The sequence below is a fragment of the Pseudophryne corroboree genome, chromosome 3 (assembly GCF_028390025.1).
Source record: "Pseudophryne corroboree isolate aPseCor3 chromosome 3, aPseCor3.hap2, whole genome shotgun sequence".
In the NCBI taxonomy this organism is placed as follows: Eukaryota; Metazoa; Chordata; class Amphibia; order Anura; family Myobatrachidae; genus Pseudophryne; species Pseudophryne corroboree.
Window position 1 is genome coordinate 411,858,142 of NC_086446.1, and position 27,555 is coordinate 411,885,696.

The 27,555-nt window shown below is 45.9% G+C and overlaps 1 long non-coding RNA gene across 1 annotated transcript in view; it reads left to right on the forward strand.

The window, feature by feature from the left end:
• The first annotated feature begins 762 nt into the window (after positions 1-762).
• The window catches only part of LOC135057841 (uncharacterized), a 64,832-nt gene continuing 38,039 nt past the window's right edge, over positions 763-27,555 (forward strand). The window contains exon 1 of the long non-coding RNA XR_010244405.1: positions 763-855. This is a non-coding gene — a long non-coding RNA (uncharacterized LOC135057841). The remainder of the gene's footprint in view (positions 856-27,555) is intronic.

The following is a 27,555-nucleotide window of genomic DNA, read 5'->3' on the forward strand; positions in this document are numbered from 1 at the left end:
AACCTCCTCCATGCCCTGAAATTCGCATATTTTTTGACTGTACATCACATTTCCCATACCTATAATGGGAAATGCAATGTTTTTAGATTTACTAAAGATAAATTGTAAAATAATAATGGTGGGAGCCTCACAAAGCCATCTTTAGATGCGTTATAGAAGCTTACCAGGGGCACATCTAGGGAGGACGCTCCGACTGGGCCCCTCCTCTCTAGCCAGCAGCGCCGTAGCTCTGAGTACTAGGGTGACTAGGTGACCCTAGCGCTGTCCCAGAGTCTAGTGCACATGCGCAGGTCTTTGGTAAAATGGCACTGCGGACACTTTCCCAGTTATTTCCTTACTGCACTTGCGCCGCACCATTTTCCTGGTGATTTCTGCAGCGCTGCTGCCGATGCCGGACTACGGAGGGTAACTATTGAAAAAAACGGGTACAGGGTGTGCGGTGTGGGCACCGCACACGCCGTACCCATTATAAATACACCAGTGAAGCTACCCTCCATTCACCAGATGCGAGTTGGATAGATCTGACTATTGCCTCCCCCATTCTCCTCTCTCCTGCCGTGAGTGCTGCGACTGTTCCCTCATTTTGCAGGCACTGTAACCTGCACCAGGCTGACTGCTTCTCTGTCCCCTTCCAGCAGCCCCAGTAAAAGTCGCAGATCTGGCAGCAGCTCCCGCAGAGCCTTTGTTCGCCCTCCCTTTTCCTCGTTCCGTCCATGACCAGCTGATCTCAGCAAGTACTCAGCTGATCATAGATGGGCCGAGGAAGAGAGGGGACGGACACGGGCTCCACGGGAGCTGCTAGGACTTTTTCTGCGGCTGCTGGAAAGAGGCAGAGGAGCAGCTAGCCCAATGCAGGTAACTGCCCCATAGTGACAGGAATATTGACATCAGGGTAAGGGGACGGTGCAGGGACGGTTAGCCTGTGTAGGCTCATGAGGGAATGGTGCCCATAGGATTAGCTAGTGTCCGCTTGATGATGGGACAATACCCTCTGGGATAGATAGTTCCATCTGGGTTCGGGGACAATGCCCACAGGCTGAGGGGACAGTGCTGGTCATGGTTGTTGGCTCCGGGATCAGCTGTGCTGGAATGCCGGGCAGAGCAGCACAGACTTTGCAGATACGGTAAGCCATCTGCTTCTTATTTGCCAGGACAGAGCTTTCTCGCAAGCTCTGTCCTGGCATGCAAATTTTAATACATTAATACAATATTTTGTAATATAGCATTGTTAATGTAGTCGAATTATCACATACAACTGCAATTAAGATGAGGATTGTGATAAATATGCCCCTTATGCACAGGTGACTTAATCAGTACCTCAGTTTCATTATACCATCTGTCCAGGTATATCCATAAAATCTGGACTGTTGTGGTGCCTTGAGGACTGCGTTTGGGAACCACTGGCTAAAATGCCCCCTCCTTTCCCTATTCCACTTGTTACAGATAGATACGTGACAATTTTCTATGCATGCATAGTACAACAAAAGCAAATATTCTTAGGTCCAACAATACAACACCCCTTTGTGCTTTTGGAAATCACTTCTACAGGGTGGTAGCAGATAAGGGTATTTGGGTAATACATCTGGAGCTGTGGCACTCTCATGGTTCTACTACTGTACCTGAGGGAGTAAGTGATTCAGGAAAAATAAAAGGGTACATTTTATTCTATTGCAGCCTCTTGGAAATGTAGTGATTCGCCCACTGGCAGCATTGCAAATCCCAGCATCTGCGTACACACACAGCAGTGGTCGCAGATCCTCCGAAAACCGTAAGGTCACGCAGTATGGCTGCAGGAACTGAGACGCTAGTGCCATGTTTCTGCGTATGAGATCACAGTTGTTGGTTGAGACACACCTGGAAAACGGTCACAAAGTGCCTGTATTTTTGACGCCACTCCCCGTTACCTTCCCAAATGCTCCCTGACTGTCAGTCACCTTCACCTTTATAATAAATCCTCACTGTGAGTGGCTTTGTTAAGGTACCTTGGCATGCATGCAGTGCAGCCACAACACATGCAGTTGGACGATAATCAATCAACTCCATAAATATCGGGAATGCGTACATCTGTCAATCAGGCGCTTTGTGTGACTTGTGTAGTAATCTGTGTTGTTACTATTTCTCTCTAACCTCAGTTGGACTTTTCACCTTTGGATACAAATCTCCAAATGTTACGCTTCTGGCGCCTACCTAATAAACTGTAATACATTTTTGAGTATAATAATGAGTCGCTTTATAGTCACATAGGTCTGTCTCCCTGTAAGGCAACCTGGGGCATGCTGGGAAATTTAATTTAGCAAGAGCTGATAAAGACACGGCCCTCATTCCCTAACCTAATATTCAATAACAAATGTCGTTATGTCCTCTCATGAATATCTATTTATGAGCTGTCTCGAATTCAATCCCACCTACATATGCTCTCTGTCATTTTCCATTTTCCTCTCCGCCACTCTGTGGCAGTCTTTTTCCAGTCACTCTCACTCCGCCCTCATCCTCTCGCTCTCTCATCCAGCCAGCTGCTTTCATTTACCCTGTGCAGCACCCTCCGATGCCATTCACTGCTAATTTATTATTTTCTCCTAATCACTGTAATTAGTTTATTATGCTGATATTAATGGAGCTTGTGGAGTGCGCGGGAGCTAATTGAAATGTTTGTGATTCCTGATGGCTGTTGATTTGTTTGGAGAAGAAATTCCTTTTTATTTTGTGTGTTGTTGGGGAAATGTAAAATAATGTACTGTGAGGGCTTTGAGAAGGAGCAGGCTGCAAGTTAGAGCACCGCAGAGTATGCAGCAGGCCCCCAAACAGCTTAGCTAATCAATGATAATCCCCTTTCTTCCTACCCCAGTATCCAATTTCTTGTGCACCCCCTCTTTCCCATTCTCTGTAGTACTACTATTTGCCTTCCCCCTGCGCTGTGCATAATTGGGAACATGTTTAAATATTTTCCAGGGACGCTGAACAGCTCAGATTATGTGTCCATGCAGGTTACCCGCAATACTGTCTTGGTAGAATTTAGAGCATTACAATCCCCGTCCCTCATGGTTACTTCATTAGCTTATACTGAACTTTTTTTTGCATTATATTTACTTGTTTTCAATAAATATCAACTTCTAAAGCCTAGGGTGGTCATTCATAGCAGTTTTTAGCAGCCTTGCAAACGCTATGCTGCCGCCCACTGGGAGTGTATCTTAGCTTAGCAGAAGTGCGAACGAAAGGATCACAGAGCGACTACAAATTTTTTTTGTGCAGTTTCAGAGTAGCTCAAAACCTACTCAGCGTTTGCGATCACTTCAGACTGTTCAGTTCCTGTTTTGACGTTACAAAACTGCCCAGCGTTTGCCCAGCCACGCCTGTGTTTTTCCTGGCACGCCTGCGTTTTTCCGAACACTCCCTGAAAACGGTCAGTTGACACCCAGAAACACCCACTTTATGTCAATCATACTGCGGCCACCAGTGCGACTGAAATGCATCGCTAGACCCTGTGCAAAACTACATCATTCGTTGTGGTCGTACAACGCGCGTGCGCATTGCGCCGCATACGCATGGGCAGAACCACCATTTTTTTGCCTTATCGCTGCGCTGCGAACAACTGCAGCTAGCGATCAACTCGGAATGACCACCTAGGTAATAAGAATTGCAGATTCCATATAGAACAGGAGAATTATATTCTGCAAATGGTCAATTCTAAAATAAAGGGACCTGTCTAGGGCTAGGCCCTGAAAACTTGAGACTCCTCTTACAAATGCTGTTGTATTTATAAGATCTGGACTTAAAATCCCATAGTAAAGTAAATCAACAAAAGGCCATGCATGTTTGCAGTAAGCATAGGAAGTTTTCATAGATATAAATTTCCATTAATGGCGTTATCTGTAGTTCACTTGTCATTTATAGGTCTAAAAATACAAAACATAAAACAAGTATGCTAACCAGCTGTCACTTTCATTTTGCATTATTAAATATGTTAAATAGCTATACAGAATGGCCTTAGGCTGACTAAAGCCCTATCTTCCTCCCCCATGGCTGTTCAGCAGTCAGATGGTAAATATCCCATGCTCAGAGACAATAGGTCACTCTGCTGCTTGTCCCATTGTACTACCTGCCACGTGCCCCCAACGCTCTCACAGGGCCAGCTGCTGGTACAATCCTATTATACAGAGGATTCAGGCGGGACATACCCCGGACTCTGACCATCTGCTCCTCCACCATTCTCAGTCTGGACTACAACGGTCATCTGTTTCAAAGCTGTTGAGGCCTGGGGGAAAGGGACTGCACCCTTTCAGCACCAAAAAAGTACTGAGTGCAGTTTGTTTTTATAAGAGACGAAGGCTTAACAATACATGGCTATATGCAGTGATACTAGGCTTTGTATAAATAATGAATAAATAAAATAGTGATTATCCACTTACCTCTTAAACATAGCTCACTATAACTAATTAATGTAAACTGGCAGATTAAATGTTAGAATGCTGCATGTAATGTTAGCTGAGTGAGTTACTAAATTAACATGTTTTTTTCTCTTAAGTTTTTTTTTACTTTTTATGTTGTATGATATCATGGGGCTAGCGCTTAATGACGGGATCAGCGTCCAAAGTGGTGGAAATCCGGACAAAAAGATGGACCACTTTCAGTATGCAATTCTCTCCCAGTTTGCAATTACTAACGTATACAATAATGACCCTCATTTTTAATTTAAGTATTTTTGTCTCACAGTTTTTTTTTTTTCAGACTACACATCCTGATATTAGTCCAGTTGCCTTATACTGATATACAGTATATACAATTATACCAAAGACGTACACACTGCTCAAAAAAATAAAAGGAACGCTAAAATAACACATCCAAGATCTGAATGAATGAAATATTCTTATTAAATACTTTGTTCTTTACATAGTTGAATGTGCTGACAACAAAATCACACAAAAATTATCAATGGAAATCAAATTTATTAACCCATGGAGGTCTGGATTTGGAGTCACACTCAAAATTAAAGTGGAAAAACACACTGCAGACTGATCCAACTTTGATGTAATGTCCTTAAAACAAGTCAAAACGAGGCTCAGTAGTGTGTGTGGCCTCCACGTGCCTGAATGACCTCCCTACAATGCCTGGGCATGCTTCTGATGAGGTGGCGGATGGTCTCCTGAGGGATCTCCTCCCTGACCTGGACTAAAGCATCCGCCAACTCCTAGACAGTCTGTGTGCAACGTGGTGTTGGTGGATGGAGCGAGACATGATGTCCCAGATGTGCTCAATTGGATTCAGGTCTGGGGAATGGGCTGGCCAGTCCATAGCATCAATGCCTTCGTCTTGCAGGAACTGCTGACACACTCCAGCCACATGAGGTCTAGCATTGTCTTGCATTAGGAGGAACCCAGGGCCAACCGCACCAGCATATGGTCTCACAAGGGGTCCGAGGATCTCATCTCGGTACCTAATGGCAGTCAGGCTACCTCTGGCAAGCACATGGAGGGCTGTGCGGCCCCCCAAAGAAATGCCACCCCACACCATTACTGATCCACTGCCAAACCGGTCATGCTGGAGGATATTGCAGGCAGCAGAACGTTCTCCTTGGTGTCTCCAGACTCTGTCACGTCTGTCACATGTGCTCAGTGAGAACCTGTGAAGAGCACAGGGCGCCAGTGGCGAATTTACCAATCTTGGTGTTCACTGGGAAATGCCAAATGTCCTGCACGGTGTTGGGCTGTAAGCACAACCCCCACCTGTGGACGTCGGGCCCTCATACCACCCTCATGGAATCTGTTTCTGATCGTTTGAGTAGACACATGCACATTTGTAGCTTGCTGGAGGTCATTTTGCAGGGCTCTGGCAGTGCTCCTCCTGTTCCTCCTTGCACAAAGGCGGAGGTAGCGGTCCTGCTGCTGGGTTGTTGCCTTCCTATGGCCTCCTCCACGTCTCCTGATGTACTGGCCTGTCTCCTGGTAGCGCCTCCATGCTCTGGACACTACGCTGACAGACACAGCAAACCTTCTTGCCACAGCTCACATTGATGTGCCATCCTGGATGAGCTGCACTACCTGAGCCACTTGTGTGGGTTGTAGACTCCGTCTCATGCTACCACTAGAGTGAAAGCACTTTCAAAAGTGACCAAAACATCAGCCAGAAAGCATAGGAGCTGAGAAGTGGTCTGTGGTCACCACCTGCAGAACAACTCCTTTATTGGGGGTGTCTTGCTAATTGCCTATAATTTCCACCTGTTGTCTATTCCATTTGCACAACAGCATGTGAAGTTGATTGTCAATCAGTGTTGCTTCCTAAGTGGACAGTTTGATTTCACAGAAGTGTGATTGACTTGGAGTTACATTGTGTTGTTTAAGTGTTCCCTTTATTTTTTTTGAGCAGTGTACATAGAATTTAACAGCAGATAAGAACCACTTGGTCCACCTAGTCTGCCCTAAACACAATTTGTGTAATATCTGTATATTTGTATATCAGTAGGTCTTATCTTATTTCATAAGACTGTCTACAGTTTACAGGGGATCCGTTTAATTTGCCGGCTGTCGGGATCCCAGCGGTCAGGATACCGACGCCGGAATCCCGACAGCCGTCAATGCCACCAGCCAAAATACTGGCGCTACTGGACTATTCCCACTTGTAGGGGTCCAGTGAGCCACCGAACCCGCAGCATGGCGAATGCAGAGAGCCCGCAAGGGGACTGTTTGCTCTCGGTAAATCATACTGAATCCATTTACAGTGCAGAGGACATTGGTCTGAGTTCACCACAGGCAACTGCTAAATTAGACTGAAACTAATTTGCAATTAAATTATTGGAAAAAGTGTTCATATGGCATTTTCTGAATGTCTTCAAATGTTCTTTTAATGTCTGTGAAACATTAATGACTGGCCTTTTGTGTTCAATAAAAGAAAGTTTTAAAAATGAGAAACACTGGCGCTTGGAACTGAATCATGTCATACTGCATGGTCCTGGTTAAACGTACAAATAGATCATGTAAGTGTAATATATTTTTATAGACAAATATATGTATCTATTATATATGCATCTAGATGTTGCAGGCTATATAATTTTGATGGAAAATTGATTGCAAACTATACTTTAATTATGAATGGCGTTACCACAGATGGATGCATCTTACTATTAGCGTACCACATGAACTTTAATATCAGTATTTAGTAAATAACATTCTCGAGAAGAAGGTCAACCCTATTGTTAAATTGCCAGATCCCCAAACCTTGGATTATGCAATTACCACCACCAAGGCTGTAACTAGGTTGGTGAAGCCGGTGCCACCGCACTGAGCGTAGGATGCCCTGAGGGCAGTGCCAGCCACCACCAAGAACCCTATTTGCAGTTAATGCTGGGCAAGCATGTGTGTCACCAGTCTAAATTTAGCATGAAACACAAGTCTATCGCAGCTCGCGGACCGGTGGCCAGTTGACAGTGGTGGCTATTTGAACTTGGTGCCGCCCACGAGCCAATCATGGCTTGCAGATCTGCAGATAAAAGCCAATCATGGCTCACTGTGTCATAGCTCCACCTGCTTGTTGCTCTGTCGACAGATACTGTTGAGCAAAGCGCTCAGTTCGATGGCGGCGGTCAAGAGAAGAGGACACTGGGTGAAGAGCTCCTGTGGCTGTGAAAGAGGCCAGATGTAGGTGTGGTAAAGAAAGGAGATAGCCAGTGCCAGCTGGATGAAGGAAAGAAGATGCATCGATCCTGGCCAGGATAGGCTAGCAGCAGAAGAAAGAAAATGAGGACCAGGGAGTGCTGCATGTTGTGGGAAGAAAACATCTAAACTAAGCTCCCCACTGCAGCATCTCCAAGGTTACCAGTAGGCAGCCTTGGCCACTGATAATTTAAACCCCACCTCCCCTAGACCACCAGGTGTTGGGGAATCCATCCTCAGGCCTGTGGGGCATGTTAGGCAGGCAGAGAGCATGTGTCACATATATATGTGACTCTGGGCATTAGTCCTAGGTCACTTAATGTGCTTTTGGTGAGTGGCTAGGCATTATGCCTAATCTACACTTTAGTAGCAGTTTGTAAAAAAGAGTCTTACTGTGTGGCATAATGTGCTATAAGGGACACTATTGTGTGACATAACATGAATAAGTGCCACTACTGTGTTCAATAAGGTGTATAAGGGGTACTACAGTGGCATAATATGAATAAGGGGCTCTACTGTGTGGTGAAACATGTATTAAGAATACTACTGTGTTCCATAATATGGATAAGAGACACTGCTGTGTGGCATAATGTGTATAATGTCAGGATCCATCCTGTTTGGATCCATAGAACTTATATTTGTTTGTGAACACAGAAACTGGAACCAATGGGCTAGAAATGAATCTAAAGTGCAGATAGCTTTGTGCACTAATGATGCTGCTTGCGGAAGTACACTCTGTGGTGATGGCTTGACAAAAACTTGGCCGGGAGTGATAATGCTGAAGCAAGGAATGCAGACATAGTTTACACAGGCACAGGAGTGTGTGTACGGCCACCCCCGCCCCATTCATAAGTGTTCTAGTTGCCGGGGAGTTGGTTTCCCAGCAGTCCACATTGGTGGTACTGGGGAGCGGGGACCTGCAGCAAGAGTTCTGGGACCTGGCAGTAGGTAGCCCCTTATGGTCCTCCTCTTGTGGAGCTGCATGTGGGAAGGGGGAGGCGCTGGGGAACAGGCCTGGGGGCAGACATAGCTTAAACAGGCACAGGAGTGTGTGAACAGCCATGGACCAGTGCTTGGGAAATAGAAGGGGGCAGCTGGAAAGTCCTTTGTCACCGCCCCTGCCCCATTCATTAACATTCTAATTGCCGGGGAGGGGGGGTTTCATTGGTGGTGAAGGGCAACGGGTACCTGCAGCCAGGGTTCTTGGACCCGGCAGATGGTAGCCCTTTAGAACTGTGAGGAAGGAGTGGAGACAGAGTACCCATCTCTGCGCCCTCTCAGATTCTGCACCTGGGGCGCATGCCCTCTTAGCCCCGCCTACTTACGGCCATGCCATAACCCTCCCTACCTACGACCTAAACCTATTCCCCCGTGCAACCTGACCCTAACCCTTGCCAGTGGTGCATAAACCTACCCCCACCTTCCTGCAGCCTAAACTTAACCCTCCTTGGTGGTGCTTAACCCTGACCCTCTCCCCCCACAGCCTAAACCTAACCCCCACCCCACCCCGCAGCCTAATCTGAACCCTCACCGGTGGTGCCTAAACCGAACCCTCCCTCCTCCCCAGCCTAACCCTAATTCTCCTTTTCCCACAGCCTAACCCTACCCCTGCAGCCTAAACCTAACCCTCCCTGGTGGTTCCTAACCCTGACCCTCTCCCCCCACAGTCTAAACCTAAACCTCCCCTTCCCGCAGTCTAAACCGAACCCCCCCACTCTGCAGCCTAACCCAAACCCTCCCCGGTGGTGCCCAGCGGTGTAGCTAGGTGTCATGGTGCCCAGAGCAAGGGTATGTTTTGGAGTCCCCTCTCCTGTACTAAATTTGGTGCATGTTACATTAAATTTTAAAAATAAAAAATATAAAAAAATCCTAAATCAGTGACAGGGCCGATTCTAGATCTTGTGGATCTCAGGGCGAAAGATTCCTTTGGGTGCCTGCAATGTTTAAAAATAGGGACAGTGCACGCGAAGGCACACAGCAAAAATATAGGGGTGTGGCTTCATGCGCAAGGGGTATGGCCACAGAATAGTACCAATTCAGATTACACCGCACAGTATCGTCCGTTATTCACATTACACCACACAGTAGCACCCCTTATACACTTTACACGACACAGTAGAGCCCCTTATACACTTTATGCCACACGATAGAGCCCCTTTTACACGTTACTCTACACAGTAAAGCCGCTTATACATGTTATGGAACAGTAGAGCCGCGTATAGATGGTACTCTACAGCTTTTAATGCAGAGAGAGGTGCTGCAGCATCAGCTGGGACAGAGAGAGGTGCTGCAGCATCAATGTAGGGAGAAGTGCTTTAGCAGCAGGGGCAGAGAGGAGTGCTGCAGCAGCTGGGACAGAGAGAGGTGCTGCAGCAGTGGGGACAGAGAGTGGTGAAGCAGGACAGAAGTAACCCTGATGCACAGCTACAAGCAGACAGTGAGATATTATAAAGAGGGCAGGCAGAGTTCTGGCATGTGCCGGTTGTCAGTGTCTCCTGCTGCGGCCTCCGGCCAGCCTTGTTCCCTACCTAGTCTTCGAGTCAGTGTGCGCCCCTCTGCTTCTCCTCCTCCTGCTCTGCGGCTGCCAGTACAGCGGCCCATGGTATAGTGGGTGGAGGGAGTGGGGAGGCAGGTGGCAGCGCTCTCTCTAACTGTTCCGGCGCCTGGAGCTTGCGCTCCACCGGAGCCACCCTTGCTACACCTCTGGTGGTGCCTAAACCTAACCCCCCCCCCCCCAGGGCCGTCTTTTCGTATGGGCTCAATGGGCTCTTGCCCAAGGGCCCCAGGAGTATAAGGGCCCTAGACTGATAGCTGAGGGTCCCCTCTTTCCAGGGGTACCAGATTTTTGAAAATCGGCCTTGGGGAACCGGAGATATCCAGCGTGAAAGCAGTGGTCCCCATCCGAGCCTGTTAATTGCTTTTCCCAGCCAGATATCTCAGGTTCTGTCTGACACAGAGTTTTTCTGAGTGTATAATCCAAAAGCTAGGACTCTCCCCTTTTGCTAGACACTGGCAGCTTGTCTCTACTGTGCCCAGAACCAGAGATATCAGCCTTCCAGCAGCTGGTCCCTGCTCCAGCTCCACACGCCTGGTATACAGTTTTATATATTCATTGGAGGATTGCTCTGGCTCCTGACCTCTGATCCCCAAGTCCCTAGAACCTTCTGAAAGGTAGCACTCTCTAGTTTTTTATCCCATTCAAAGCTAAAAAAAATATATTTTCAGGAACTTGAGATATCTGCAGTCAAGCAAGCTGCCCTCCCACCAGAAAATGATGAATATTAAGCCCACTCCACTATCCACCCCTCCCTTGCATATTAAACACCCGCTACCACCCTGGAAGTCATGTACCAGGGCACCTTCATTCAGCCCAATGCCCTCTTCTACAGTTTAGTGTTCTCCCTCCCACCCCATCTGTGCAGTAAAAAAGCAATTAGTAGAAATTACTGCTTCAGGTCCAACATGCTGAGTGGAAGATAGAACACCCTCTACCGGCCGCGGGACATCAAAGCTGCCGCTGATAGCACACCCCACCCCTACCGCTGGAGGATGGGTAGGGGGCCCAATGCATTGCTGTGCCCAGGGGCCTACACTGCCGTTAAGACGGCCCTGCCCCCCCCCCCCCCCCCCCATCCTCAGCCTAACCCTAATTCTCCTTTTCCTGCAGCCTAACCCTACCACTGCAGCCTAAATTTAACCTCCTCCCAAACCTAGGAGACCCAGTATACAGTACTTATATTTGGGAGGTCGGGATACTGGCATCAGCATTTCAAGTGATGCCAGAGTTCTGGGGGATTTCAGGCACTTCCTTGTAGAAAGGACTACACAAGTAAAATCGCTGCGTGAGAGCTGCTGCACTTGCCCAGCTGCAGCAGCTTCTCCCATTGCGAAGCCCGTAAGGTCACACCTCCTGGATCCGCCTACAGCATGCTTAACTGACTGCAGCCACCAAGTGCAGTCCAGCAAAAAGTTGGGAAAACTGCAGGGATGGACGCTGCTGCCTGTTGTACCTCTTATGTAATACCCCTTTCACATCGCCAATGCCGGATCCCACCTGGGACTTGGAAACGGATCCTTCCTGGGTGGGACCCGGCATTGGACCCTAACGGCAGGCTTCCCGACCCTGCAATTTGCCTGGTCGGTTGCCATAGCGCCGCCTCTCCCTATGTAGTGAACGGTTCCCAGGTCGCATCGACCCGGGAACCCGTTCACACTGCCACTGACCCGATATTCAACCCGGGAATGACACTGCTTTATTCTTGGGTTGAATTACCAGGTCAGGCGACTCGGGAATTTGACCATGGCCCTGTCACACCGCACACTCGTGTCAACCTGGCAACATGCTAGGTCAATACTGGATTATTTGTGCGGTGTGAAAGGGGTATCAGTCAGCTCAGCATGTACTATGAGTTATGGGTGAGGGGTGCTGTGTTGCATGGGTAAGTGGTGACGGGTGCTGCTGCTGTGATCTGTGTTGTGCTGCTGGATGACGGATGCTAGCACCCTGTGCACAGAGAAGAGTGCTGCTAGGATCTGTGCTGCTGGATGGGGGTGCTGTGCTATGCTGGGAGAGGAGTGCTGTTTAAAGGTTGCTGTGCTAGAAGAGGGGTTCTGTAGTTCTGTGCTGTGCTGGGGGGTGAGGCGTGTTGTACTGAGAGAGGAGCGCTGGTTGAGGGTTGCTGTGCTGGGAGAGCGGTGCTGGGTGAAGGGTGCTGTGAGGAGAGAGCCTGGGGTTCTGTGCTGTGAGTGGAGAATGTGCCTTATAGAATGGCTTCTGCCCTAAAACCTGTCCCTTTTTTACTATGTGATATTTTTAGTGTCCACATATAAACACTGAGCTTGGTGGTAGGATTATCTGCTAGGGCGCACCATCCAAAATCTTGCATAGGGGACCAAATTGGTTAGGGTCAGCTCTGCCTATGCCAGAGAGAAAATTGGCACCCCCCCCCTACCCCTCCCCATTTTTCCAATAGGGACATAAGGCGCACGCCTCATGGGGAAGGGGCATGACAAGATTTATTATTATTATTATTATTATTATTATTATTATTATTATTATTTATATGGCGCCACAAGGGTTCCGAAGCGCCCAATTACAGAGTACATAAATAATCAAACAGGAAAACAGCAACTTACAGTTGATGACAGTATAGGACAAGTACAGGGTAAATGAACATAGTTACATCAGCAGATGACACTGGAATAAGTATCAGGTGGCAGAGGACTGCTGGATTTGGTGCAGTTGAAGATGATTAAAGTAAGAAATGATACGCACATGAGGGAAGAGGGCCCTGCTCGTGAGAGCTTACATTTAAAAGATTGATCCCAGAAAAAACCCATGCTATGATGCATATAATAGCATCAAATAGCATTTTTGAACACAAATCCTCTTTATATCACATTCATGCACTTGAGAGCTCGTTGTTATTCAGTTACAATAACCTTTATTAAATAACACATTTCAATATACTGCCATACCCAGGATTCAAATCTATAACTTGTTGAATTCTAATCAAACACCCCACTCATTGAGCTATTTGATCATGCATAAAAAACTATGACCACTATATGAAGCTACTTGTACTTTGTAAAAAAATAATAATCAGCATTGCAATTGAGCAGAACTCCACTACACTACATAGATCTGCTCAGCTGCAATGCTGATCATTTTTTCACAAAGTACAGAGTAAGGGGGTAATTCCGAATTGATCGCAGCATCAAATTTGTTAGCAGTTGGGCAAAACCATTTGCACTGCAGGTGTGGCAGATATAACATTTGCAGAGAGAGTTAGATTTGGATGGGGTGTGTTCAAACTGAAATCTAAATTGCAGTATAAAAATAAAGCAGCCAGTATTTACCCTGCACAGAAACAAAATAACCCACCCAAATCTAACTCTCTCTGCAAATTTTATATCTGCCCCCCCTGCAGTTCACATGGTTTTACCCAACTGCTAACAAATTTGATGCTGCTATCAACTCGGAATTACCCCCAGTAAGCTTCAAATAGAATTCTCTAGCTTAGAATCATCTACCTTTCTATGCAAGGGCAGATAGCAATAGGAATAGATTGTCTGACTACAATGCCACAGGCAATGGGTTGAATCTTGGGTATGTCAGCATACTGAAATGTCAGAAAGGACAGTGCGAATGAATAACAAAAAAATATCAAGTTGAGTTCATGAATGTTGTATAGGTATTAACAACAGAAGGGGTCAGGGTAGGAGACAGGGGCGGTCAGGAGATGCTGGGCTTCAAAAAGGGGGTAAGCTACAAGTGAAAGTTATTAAAACAGATAATTGATAAGTGGTGTCAACAGCACCCCTACACTACAGGGCTATGGCCCTCATTCCGAGTTGTTCGCTCGCAAGCTGCTTTTAGCAGCTTTGCACACGCTAAGCCGCCGCCTACTGGGAGTGAATCTTAGCTTATCAAAATTGCGAACGAAAGATTAGCATAATTGCGAATAGACACTTCTTAGCAGTTTCTGAGTAGCTCGGGACTTACTCTGCCACTGCGATCAGTTCAGTGCTTGTCGTTCCTGGTTTGACGTCACAAACACACCCAGCGTTCGCCCAGACACTCCTCCGTTTCTCCAGCCACTCCCGCGTTTTTCCCAGAAACGGCAGCGTTTTTTCGCACACACCCATAAAACGGCCTGTTTCCGCCCTGAAACACCCACTTCCTGTCAATCACATTACGTTCACCAAAACGAAGAAAACACCTCGTAATGCCGTGAGTAAAATACCTAACTGCATAGCAAATTTACTTGGCGCAGTCGCACTGCGGACATTGCGCATGCGCATTAGCGACTAATCGCTCCGTTGCGAAAGAAAAATAACGAGCGAACAACTCGGAATGACCACCTATGTGCGGTGCCCCCTCTGCACACACCTAGTTACAGCCCTGGTGCTTTTGTGAGGATGCAGGTAGAGTGCAGGGTAAAATTGACCAAGGAAGGACCTATCTATATGGAACTTGCATGTTTTCCTGTAAATGTGTGATTTCTCCAAGTTTGCTAGTTTCCTCCTACAGTCTAATAACACACTGCTAGGTTAATTGACTGTATACTCCAATGGGGCAAGGACTGATGTGGATAATTAATATTCTCTATACAGTGCTGCATAATATAGTAGTGCTATATAAACAATAATAATTTTGCAGCGTATTCTAGAAGCTGACATGCAAACCTCAATTAAGTTGTTGACATATTATTCATATCAGACATAATCCCTGATGAAATGGAGTGGGTGGTAAGGTATTATGAGCCAAAAGTGCCCCAGATTACACTGATCTATAAATAACACTTCCCAGGCTATTTTTTGATCTGCTGTTCAGACCAAGGAAGCAAGGGTGATATTGCTGGGCCCAAACCCAAAATTTTCTTTGGGGCACGACATGCACTCTTCCATCCCTGCTTCATACAATTCATTTTCTACACTATCTTAACTGTGAGATGTTATTTTAGTAATAGGGCATTTGTAAAACTATTGAAAGTAAAATAAATTAACCTCTCACACGTCCAACCACCAATGTTTTATTCCCCTTTTCCCAGTCATCCTGCTTTTCTGTTCCTTTCCTCTTCCTTTAGATTTGTATAAGGTTGAACATGTTATCATACCTCCCAACATTGGTGGTCATTCCGAGTTGTTCACTAGCTGCATTAGTTTGCTGTGCAGCGATGAGGCTAAAAAAACGGCACTTCTGCGCATGCGTATGCGGCGCAATGAGCATGCGCAACGTACTATTACAATGACCGATGTAGTTTCACACAGGGTCTAGCGATGCTTTTCAGTCACACTGGCTGCCGCAGAGTGATTGACATGAAGTGGGCGTTTCTGGGTGGCAACTGACCGTTTTCAGGTAGTGTTCGAAAAAATGCAGGCGTGCCAGGAAAAACGCAGGCGTGGCTGGGCAAACGTAGGGCGTGTTTGTGACGTCAAATCCAGAACTGAATGGGCTGAAGGGATCGCAACTGCTGAGTAGGTTTAAAGCTACTCTGAAACTGCAAAAAATAATTTTGTAGCCGCTGTGCGATCCTGTCGTTCCCACTTCTGCTGAACTAAAATACACTCCCAGTGGGAGGCGGCATAGCGTTTGCACGGCTGCTAAAAACTGCTAGCGAGCGATCAACTCGGAATGACCACCTTTGCTGCCTCATGATTCGGGACCCAGTGTGCAAGAATGGGAAATCCTCATGGCATCCCCGTTCACATCACTGTGGAGTCATGCCCAGCACTCCCTGAGATGCTAGGCTGCCCACAGATTCTCCCTACACTGCAAATAGATGCCATAATCATGTGCTTACCCAACTCAGCCCCCAACACACCACGGGACACTGTGTGGCGCAGCATGACAGTCCCCTGATGTGGGACAGATAGGAAATATGTATTATTGCTATGGCATTTGTATCATTAAATAAAAACATGATTTAATTTTTTTTCCATTGATTATATTGTCAGGTCTCTGGGATTATGTGAACTCAAATCAGGAACCGAAAGGTCGGCTTGATTATTTGGAGTATGTAAGAAGCTTGGAGGCCTGATGAAGCCCTTCCTCATGTGGAGAGGACTGAGTACCAAGGGTAGCGATGTAAAGACTGGTATACAGAGCCGGCCTTAACCAATATGATGCCCTAGGCAAGATTTTGGCTGGTGCCCCCTAGCACCGCCGCTAGTTCTGCAGGAGATGCCTGGCATGAGTCAGCTGGCAGCTCTGCTAACGTCGGGCGCCTTTTGTTTATGAAAATTGTCAAAGTCGAAAAATATAGTGACCTATGATGCCTTGTACTAACCCCATGCGCTTGCCCGCTGCACGTGCACATTCTCTCCCGTGCGTGCGCATATTCGCAGTTACGTGACGGCGCCTCCACGGTCGTGTGCTCAGGCGCGTGGTATGCGCATTTACGGTAGAGTTTGTGTGCGTCTGGCGGGCGACTCGATTGTTACATAGTTAATCCAAATAGTATATTTTGTAGGTTATGGTCCCCTTAATAATAACTGTAAGTTTGTTTAGTGTAACTGGTTCATGGACAGAGAGATCCCTCTTTACATGATACGAAGGGTCAGACAGGTTTTGAGCAGTGGTGATTAGTATCCAACGGAAGAGTATATTAACAGTAACATTCCGGTGTTGGTTAGAAAGAGATTAATCGCTCCTGCGTATAGTTATGTTTATAAGAAGTTTATGGACATTTACTGTATTTGCAGTTCATTATCCATGCGGCGGGAATCCTGAGATACCCTCCCACCTGAGCAGTTTGAAATAGTCACAGCCCACCTGTTCGAACCAACCTATGACCTTTTGTTATAATGAGAAGACAGATTCCTGTGTCCAATGAACAATGAGATTGTAGGGCCCTTTGTAGTGTACTGTATGCAGTGTATATAAGAACAGCCAGCCTGGGCCAGCTCAGGCTACTCTCCACAACGGTTTTCATCATTGACTAACTAGAGAGCTGGTATCCAGGACTGCGCAGCGATCATTCCCCAGTGTGTAAGTTCTCTCTGTGACCACCTTATCCTCCTTATGTGTTTTTGCCACTTACTCTTTCTCTCTCTCTCTGTTATTGTTTATGATTATGCCGCTATTGTGTATTTACGTTTAGTTATCCTGTTTAGATATTGATGTTAGTGCTGTGGTGTATAAGCTGTTAACTGTTTTCCCCTTTTACATACAAGTAATCGTAAGTAAAGGTTTTGGAACCTTAGCAAGGAGTCTGTGTTTCATTAGTTGGTGCAGAGGGTATTCTGAGTGTCATAATCACTCACACAGACCTTTATATTACTAAGGTCTATAAGCATTTCATTATTACAGTGTTACAGTACTAAGGTATACAGTGTAAACATATTCTGTGTTTAAAGTTTATAAAGGTTACTGTCTGTGTGTACGCTCGCTGTGTGTATTCCGTACACCCAGCGCAGCGTGTGTACGTAATTTGCGTACCACGTGCGAGGCCTTCATATGCAAATAGCGTACGGAGTGCGTAGCACGTGCACGTGGTTTAGCGGCCATTACGGCTACACAGTGTTAGGAAATAGCTTGTGTTATAAGATAAATAATTAGCTTTATCAATTGGGGGGCTCGTCCGTCCTCCACATATCCGCACTAGCGAACACTAGCAGACTTTATCTGTCAGCAAAGGGCGGGAAGGTAGTATCCCTTCGTATCCGTGTTGGTGGTGAGGGATACAGTAGTGCTGACTAGATAAGTGTCTGCATCGCTACGTTGTAGGAGTGCTGGTGGAATCCGGAACCGGAAGGTAAGAACAGTACGCTATTGTCTTTTAAAACTGTTTATTTCTGTTTGATACACATTGCGTACACAACACACACACACACCTGCATTTTTCATTTGTGTAATTTTCACATCTCGCCTTCCTGTTTGCCATTTATCATTGATAACGTGCTGAGAAAGATTTGTTGCTATTGGTAGTTAAAAGTAAAATTAATACGTAAGGGAGTAATTTGTAAAACACGCACACGGCTTTGCCTAAGAGACAAGGGAGGTCTGTGTGGTGCCCGGTAGATGATTACAGTTAAAGATCATTTACATTGATATAAACGTGTTAGTTGTGTTTCTGTGGACATATCTGGCCTGCGTACACGTGTCTCTAACAAAGGGCGGCACTAGCCTACGCAAGGGCCGACGCACGGAGCTTGTATTACGCAATGAAGCGTACGGATACGCCCACGTAATACAAATCACACGATAGTATTGTTTTAGTAGGCGATACGGAAGCAATGCGATAATAACGCAAATTATTCTCAGTATCCTAAATTTTAATCTGAAAAGGAACCTTCTCTAGTTGCAACTCCTCTAGGACTAGACTGCGATACTGAATGAAAGGGATTTCTGTACAGAAACGAAAGTAAAGAGTATATGAGGTGAAAGAGTGTGCATATATATAAGTTTCTCTTTTTAGTTGGAACCTAGAAATCGAGTTCTCGTAGAGGTACATCCGTGAAAGTGACAGCGCGTGGTGGCTTGGGAGGCATCCCTTGTTAGTATTGTAGTAAGAGCATTAGAAGTATAGCAGACCAGGAGGTCTACTGTAGACACAGACCAGGAGGTCACGGACCAGGAGGTCCAGAGACAGACCAGGAGGTCTAGGTATAGCAGACTAGGAAGTCCGCTATAGATAAAGTCAAGAAGCACAACCACAGGAGGGTTGGTGCATTACCCATATAGGCCATTACGCTCTGGCTGAAGGAATTCGCAGCCGTAATTTTCGATTCCATTGGTCGTTCCGCACATAAGATTAGTTGCTTATGTGCAGTACGATTGTACCGCATGTAATTGTGTGCATTAGTTTGTAACTTGACCCAGTACCGTTTGCGTACGCTAGAGGGGTCATAAACGCTATTTGTACATTCTAACGTGATTTGTGTAATTTTTTTTATTTTAAGGGAGGTTCGCTGGTCACTCAGGAATTCTCTAACAACCGATAGTTACTGGGAAGGGTAAGTGCTCTTCGGATCACACCCACATGTTCCAGTAAATAGAGGTTCAGGTCGCAGGGGCCCTGGGTTGAGTACGCCAGCGCTAAGGCAGTGTGTGGGCGTATTGGTCGACGTGGGCGAGTGTGTGAAGGTACTCGGTAAACTTTCACCGTCGGCCTACCCCGGACATCTTGGTTTTTGTAAGGGTTCGCTGAAGACCCTGATTTGAAGGTCAAAGGTAGTGAAAGCAACACCTGCAAAGATGGGGGCCAGTTGTTCAGGTAGGGGGCGAGCAACCTTGGTTCAGGTTGATTTAGTAAACCGGCCAATAGGGTCAGCAAGGTATATCATGTGTGAGAAATACGGTTCACACACAGAGGTTTTGTGCGATGAATGGGAAAGAATGACTGTGCATGACGGGGAAAAGTTCCCACGGGTAGGCAGTTTTAGCCCCGAGGTGTTACAAAATCTAAGGAGAAGGATATGTCTCATTAAATCTGCAAAGAGACGGATCCGACATTATGACTATTTACAGTTATGGCAACAGGAGGGTGAAATACAAAGAGAATTGGCTCAAGCGGCTGGATCTAACCCTATCAGGAAACTGATAGCCACCGCACCACCACCACCATACATAACAGGAGAGAAAGTGGTTACAAAGAACGGCACACTGGTGTATGATAAACATGCACTTAGTAAATGTATAGATGTTAAGAATAATGTAACTAAGTTTATTGATGCTAATACTAACCCGTGCAAGCTGTACCCTGTTTTAAACTTTCCCCAGGATTGTGACCAAGAGGATGAGCCCACAACAATATCGGCACTCTCTCTAGCAGCCACCATAGCAGAAACGACAGTGGGCACGGCCCAACCCGTAAGAGTAGCATCCAAGGCCCCTAGCGGAGGGACAGGTGAGGTCGTATCAACTGGTAAGTACGGCACTGTACACTATGCAGAAACCATTACACCACATGTTGTAGAATCTACTCAGAATGACGTTATTGAACTTAATCCTGTCAGGGTAATTGCGGTTTCAAATGGGAAAACTGATGCTTCGGGAGCCACTCCAGTCAGGAACATCGCCATGCACTGCCCCTTTTCCTGAACAGAATTAAGATCAATGATGTCTGAATTCCCTGATCCTAGGAAAGATCTAGTTGCAAGCCAGAGATACATTAGAGAGCTAGGTAACTCTGCAGAGCCCACTAACAAAGATTGGCGGACATTGCTGAGGGCATGTTTACCCCCCAATGTCGACTCAGTGAAATTTATCGCTGACTGTAAATTAGACGAAGAGGTACCCCTTACGGATGCGTACAACCAAGATAATGTAAAAAGAATCAATTTACAGTTAGGAGAATATTTACCAGCTGTTGTCAAATGGAACAAAATTTTCTCCGTCAAACAAAAAGAGGGAGAAGCAGCTGCTGATTATTTCCATCGGGCATTGCAGGACATGGCTAAGTATACAGGGATAGAAGACATTAAAACAAATGTGAATCATAGAGAAGTAGCAGTATCTGTGTTAATGGATGGTTTAAAGGAAGTATTGAGGACTAGGGTACAGATCACCCAACCATGTTGGTGAGGTTTGTCGGTGGCTACTTTGAGAGAGGCCGCTATTGATCATGATCGGAACATCACCAGACACAGGAAGTCGCAGAGTGATAAGCTGATGGCCGTAAGTATACAGGCCCTTACCACAAGGCCAATTCAGCATAAATCTCAGACCCCTGTGGGTAAGTCAAATGTGGTAATTTGTTATAGTTGTCACAAAGAGGGACATTTTGCACGAGACTGTAGAGTTAAAAACATACAAAAATCATATCAAACCCCTAGACAACGACATGACTTACGAGATTGGGATCAAGGACCGCAGAGACGGAGTTATGAGCCACACGCAGGGGAAACAAGAAGGTATCCCCCAAGAAGAGACTGGCAAGTCTCTGATAGTTCCCATTTACCCCCTTCACAGGTAATAGCTGCCAGCGTGATGCAGGGAGGTCACCACACACCATAGGGGTGGGGCCATACCTGTAATCTGCAGCCAGTGAAATTAATTGCGAGCCTTGGAAGTGAACCCGAGGTCACAATTGATGTAGCTGGTAGATCACTAAATTTCCTTGTAGATACGGGGGCGGCCAAGTCAGTGATAAATTCGACCGTGGGCATGAGAACCACTGGTAAAACAATTCCAGCCATGGGAGTAACAGGAGTAGTACAACACTATCCTTTAAGCAAACCAGCAGAGATTACGATAGGGCCTTTGCATACCAAGCATTCTTTTCTGCTGGCTGCATCGGCTCCGACTAATCTCCTAGGGAGAGATTTACTGTGCAAAATGGGATGCGTCATGTATTGTACTCCTGAAGGTGTGTTCTTGGACATACCCAAAAACCACGCTCAGGAAGTGCAGGATATGCTAGACTCCCCAACAAGATTAATGTCACACACTGTTGTTGTAAATAGGTGTCCGTCCAAGGTAGAGGAAATGATTTCCCAGATACCGGAATCACTTTGGACCAAGGATGGACAAGACACTGGATTAATGGCAAATGTAGCCCCAGTAGTTGTGCAAGTAAAAGATGGTAGGATAGCTCCAAAAATCCCACAATACCCTCTGAAGCCAGAGGTGGAGTTAGGAGTTTACCCTGTAATAGAGCGCTTGCTACAACAGGGCATTCTGGTAAGGACGTCCAGCACTACCAATAGTCCCATCTTCCCTGTTAAAAAGAGTGGGGGAGGGGTTACAGACTAGTGCAGGATCTAAGAGGGATCAACAAAATAGTTGAGAGTCAATTCCCCGTAGTGCCAAATCCAGCTGTCATTCTTATGCAAATCCCTCCCACTGCCAAATTTTTCACTGTGATTGACCTCTGCTCCGCTTTCTTCTCGGTACCTCTGCACCCTGACAGTCAATACTTATTCGCATTTACATACAGAGGAGTTCAATACACCTGGACTCGCTTACCACAAGGTTTCATTGACAGTCCAAGTATTTTCTCACAGGCCTTGCATGATTGTTTACAGTCTTTTCAACCTGAGAGTGGATCAATATTAATACAGTACGTGGATGACCTACTGCTGTGTTCAGATTCACTTGAATCGTCCCTGAGAGATACGAAACAACTCCTGTTTCATCTTTCAGACACCGGACACAAGGTTTCCAAAGACAAGTTACAATTATGCCAGACCAGGGTGAAGTATTTGGGACACTGTCTGACACAAGGACTGAGACACCTCACCGCTGATAGAATTCAAGCAATTCGTGACATGAACCTGCCACAAACCCAGCAACAGATTAGAACGTTTTTAGGAATGTGTGGGTATTGCCGTAACTGGATCCCAGGTTTTTCCATACTAGCCCTACCTTTGCAAGAGATGGTCTCATCAAGCAAACCTGATCGGATTTCGCACACAGACGAGTCTGAGATGGCATTTGAGAGACTTAAACAGTGCCTAATGCAGGCACCAGCATTAGGTATGCCAGACTATGGGAAACCCTTTGAGCTGTATGGAACAGAGAGTGCTGGGTGCGCAGCAGGTGTTTTAACCCAGAAGCATGGTGATGCCAGCAGGCCGGTAGCCTACTATAGCGCTCAGCTAGACACGGTAGCGCGATCCCTCCCCACATGCTTGCGAAGTGTTGCAGCTATAGCATTGCTTGTAAGTAAAAGCGAAGATGTAGTGCTAGGACACAACCTCACAATTCATACACCACATGCAGTGTCAGCCTTGCTGAATTCTGCCCAAACCAGACACGTCTCATCAGAACGGTTTACAAGATGGGAATTGGCATTAATGGCCCCGGTAAACATTACTATAAAGAGATGCAGCGCACTAAATCCTGCAACATATCTCCCAGGTGTGCCTGGACAGCCACAAAGGGTGGAGGATGAGAGTGATGGTGAAGGAGGATTTAGTAAGGACAATGACACACATGATTGTATGGAATATTTGACCCAAAATTTCACGGCAAGGCCTGACATCAGTGACAAACCACTGGAAGATGTAGATTTTACTTTCTACACTGACGGTAGTTGTCACAGACAGACGGACTCGGGAGACTTGTGTACTGAATACGCAGTCGTAGATGACCAAGGTACCATAGAAGTGGAACCGCTAGGCCCACCACACTCAGCACAAAATGCTGAACTGGTTGCCCTAACCAGAGCATGCGAATTGGCTAAGGGCAAGTCAGCCAATATCTACACGGATTCTAGGTACGCCTTCGGAGTAGTCAATGATTTCGGGGCCCTATGGCGCCTCAGAAATTTCATGACGGCAGCTGGCACACCCGTAGCGCATGCAGCCCACATCAAAAGACTTCTAACAGCGATACAGGAACCCGACAGAGTAGCTGTTATCAAGTGTAAAGCTCACACGTATAGCCAAGACCCGGTATCACTTGGTAACAGCCGAGCAGACAAAGCTGCTAAATCAGCAGCCAGTACCCCCATACAGACAGACATCACACAATTGATGGTATTCAATACTGTCAACACACAGAAATTTTGTGAAATGCAACATTTGTGTTCACCACAAGAGAAGGCAGTCTGGAGGTCAAAAGGATATGGCCAGGAGTCCTCAGGACTCTGGACAGATGGACAGGGTAAGCCAGTGGCACCCAGAGCATACCTTCCAAGTCTAGCAGAAGCGGCACATGGGCTGACTCATCTAGGCAAAGAAGGAATGTGTAAGTTGGTAAGAGCTTATTGGTACCCCAGGATTTTTTTCCCATGCGGGTAAAAGAGCGATGACATGTCTCACCTGCTTGAGGAAGAATATCGGAAAGGCAATACCAACAGAGCCATCCCATATCCCTCCTACAGATGGCCCTTTCCAGGTAATACAAATTGATTTCATACAATTGCCACCTTGTAGAAATTTAAAGTATGTATTGGTCTGTATTGACGTGTTCTCAAATTGGGTTGAAGCATTTCCCGCGGCCACAAATACCGCTGTGTTTACTGCAAAGAAAATTGTGCAGGAATTTGTGTGCAGGTATGGTATCCCTAGAATCATTGAGAGTGATAGGGGGTACCCATTTTACAGGTGAAGTTTTTCAAGTAATGTGTAAGTTGATGGGAATTAATAGTAAGCTGCACACTCCGTACCGCCCCCAGGCGAGTGCAAAAGTGGAAAGAGTAAACAGCACTATTAAAAATAAATTGAGCAAGGTAATGGCTGAAACAGGATTATTGTGGCCCGAAGCTTTGCCAATCGTATTATACAGCATCAGAACCACTCCCAGGTCCCCTCTTAATCTGTCTCCTTTTGAAATTCTGTTTGGTCGACGACCTCATGTTATGATTAACCCCCAGGATGATTTGAAATGTAACAATGAAGTAACCGTAAAGTACTTGGTTAAGATGAGTAAGCAATTGAGGAATCAGAATGATAATCTAAAGTTGGTGATTCCTGATCTGCCAGACAGTAATTGTCATGACATTGAACCTGGGGATTATGTAATGATACGGAATTTTCTACGCTCAGGTTGCCTTATTGACAGATGGGAAGGACCATACCAAGTCTTATTAACCAGCACAACAGCATTGAAGGTTGCCGAGAGGGAGACTTGGGTCCATTCGTCTCATTGTAAAAAGGTTGCTGACCCAGAGAAGTCCCGTGATAAAGAACAGACTGTAGAGGTTGTATCACTAGAGTGTCTGTTCCGGGAAGGTTGAGACAACACCTGAGCGCTGAGAATAATAAGACCGGAGGCGTTTGTCGAGCCAGATTTCTTTTTCCCTTTTGTTATTTTCTCCAGTTCCCATCTCCCTCCTATTTTCCTTTCCCCTTCTTATTTTTCTCCCTATACTCCTCTAAGATGGACTTGCCCCAAGAGACTGTGATCCGGATTTTCCTGTTGACCCTGTTGTTGACCAGAGCAGTCTGTTTCGTGAGAGTACCATGGAGGTCGAGAAAGGATCTGGAATGGGTTCTGATGACCAGGATGGAGGCGTAAATTTCCAAGAGCAGCACAATCACTGAGTAAAGGTGAGTATCAGAAAACGATCTGATAACATTGACAATAGAAGGAATTGTGAAGGATTGTTAGCTGAAGAGAACTGCATCTGTAGGCATTGTGACAATATAGTTGAGGATGGGTGCATCAAGAAATGTCAGTCCAGTTTTAATATCCACATGGACCGACATCCATTGAGTGACTATCACTCCTTAGTGGGTAAAGTGTTAAACCAGACAGACTGTTGGGTATGCTCTCAAGTACCTCAAGGTCATAGCAAATCAGGACTAGTACCATTCCCTTTAACTATAGGAGAGGTACTTGAGTTAAGTGGTGGGAGGCTGGTGGACAAGAGGTTTAATATCTCTAGTCCTCCTAGTTTGAAGCTCCACCAATATCATGTGGATAGGTCCTTAGTATGCTTTAACATTTCCAACCCCCGAAAGCCGGGAAATTGGGAAGTGTCATGGAGTAATCAAACCATGACCTTTTTATACAGAGCCGACAGAATGCCCATAGGCACAGAGCTTATACGCCAGATAGCCGACAGTGGAAGATTTTTCCGGTATAGGTACACTCTAGGTAGTAGGACCGTGCGAGTTGGAGAAGTATCACCAGGGTACTGTGCACATATCGTACAACCAGATACGTGTACTAGACAGATGGGAGAATTAGGGTTAGGAGATTTCACATGGAAAATTTGTAACATGGTAATGTCATACTCCGTCCCATATGTTCTCCCCGATGATGCATATTTCATATGCGGGAGAAAGGCGTATAAGTGGCTTGCCCCAAACTCACGTTGGAAAAGTACTGCCTGAAGTAATGATTGTATCCCATATAAAAATGAAAGACATTCACCGCGGTGCCCAAGCTCCTTATACTCACACTCATTATGAGCACGTCGTTAAACGGCACCTGATAGAGAGAACAGAGCATCCGGCCTCTGACCTGATCCATGAATCCACCGGGATTCAAGTCCTACTCGCGTTAGATATCACTCGTACCGCCAGAGGAGTGATAAATTATAGATATAAATCTGCGCTAGAAAATTTATTAGACAATATCACCGAAATGTATGACGACACATTCAGGTATACTGGGAGAGAGTTACAAGCCTACAAAACAGAACTGGTTCAGCATAGGATGATTCTCAATTACCTCACAGCAGTGACAGGCGGGTATTGTGTTACCCTAGCAACTCAATATGGAATAAAGTGCTGCACGTATATTACAAACAGCACTGAAGACCCGGCCGAGGTCATAGACCAAAAGATGGATGACATTTTACAATTAAAGTGGGAGTTCCGAAGGAAACACAATCTCACTCTCGCTGCTGTGAGTAATGAGCTGACCGGTTGGGTGTCATGGTTGAACCCACGAAATTGGTTCTCTGGTTTAGGAGAATGGGCCCAAGGAATTATTATGGATGTAGGGAAATTTCTCTTGTGTATTCTGGGAGTCGTCATATTGGTTGGTCTGATATTTAGATGCGTTCGGACTTTAACGAAGTGTAAAGGTAATACCAGAGTGATGAGTCTGAGGAGCGAGGACACTGTAATAACAACAACTAATTTGATTTATGACCCAACGATAGAGACAATGTTGTGATGAAAATGTGATTCCACGGTCCGTTTCTTTCACCCGTTTCTCCTTTGTTTTTCTCCAAGGCACAAAGACATCCGCTTGGAAGAAGAATTTGACAACCTCTTTTATACAGACCATTGATGAACTATGTCGCAGACCCCTAATATCCCTAGTGACTTTAACTTTCTACGAAAGCCCAATACTTTAGAGACTGTAATTTTATGGACACTGGAAAAGCTTTTGTCGCCACTTATAGCAAAAGCACCGAGAGACATCAGACAACATGTACATCAAGACAAGACACCAGACAAGACCTCAATCGACGACTGTACATTAAAACTCACATAGTTTACGACTGCATTTATAAAAATTGCTTCTTACCTCATTTCTACACCTCCAGGTAGTATCTCACATAGTCGACAGGTGATTCTCACATACTAGCATCCACATATTCTCCCCCTTCATGTATCATCAACTAAATGTGCTCCCCCATTTGTTGCAACCAAAAGCCGAAAAGAGCTCTGTAAAGTTTGACAGCCCATCCACAGACCCTTAATACGGGATAAGAAGGATTCAAATGTATACTTCGCAATACCTCGAAGCTTGATTTAGAACACGTACGGCACGATGATACATGACCCCTCAGACATGGATTTCATACACACATGCTTTTACTATCTCACTAGGTCATACCTTTCCCACCTTCTCCTCTCCTCCCTTTACCCAATCATAAAAAGGTATTCCATGATGACATATATTTTTCTGTTTGAATTGTTTAGGAAGTGGCAGTTATTGGTGACTGCCAAAGGGTGGACTGTCAAAGTCGAAAAATATAGCGACCTATGATGCCTTGTACTAACCCCATGCGCTTGCCCGCTGCACGTGCACATTCTCTCCCGTGCGTGCGCATATTCG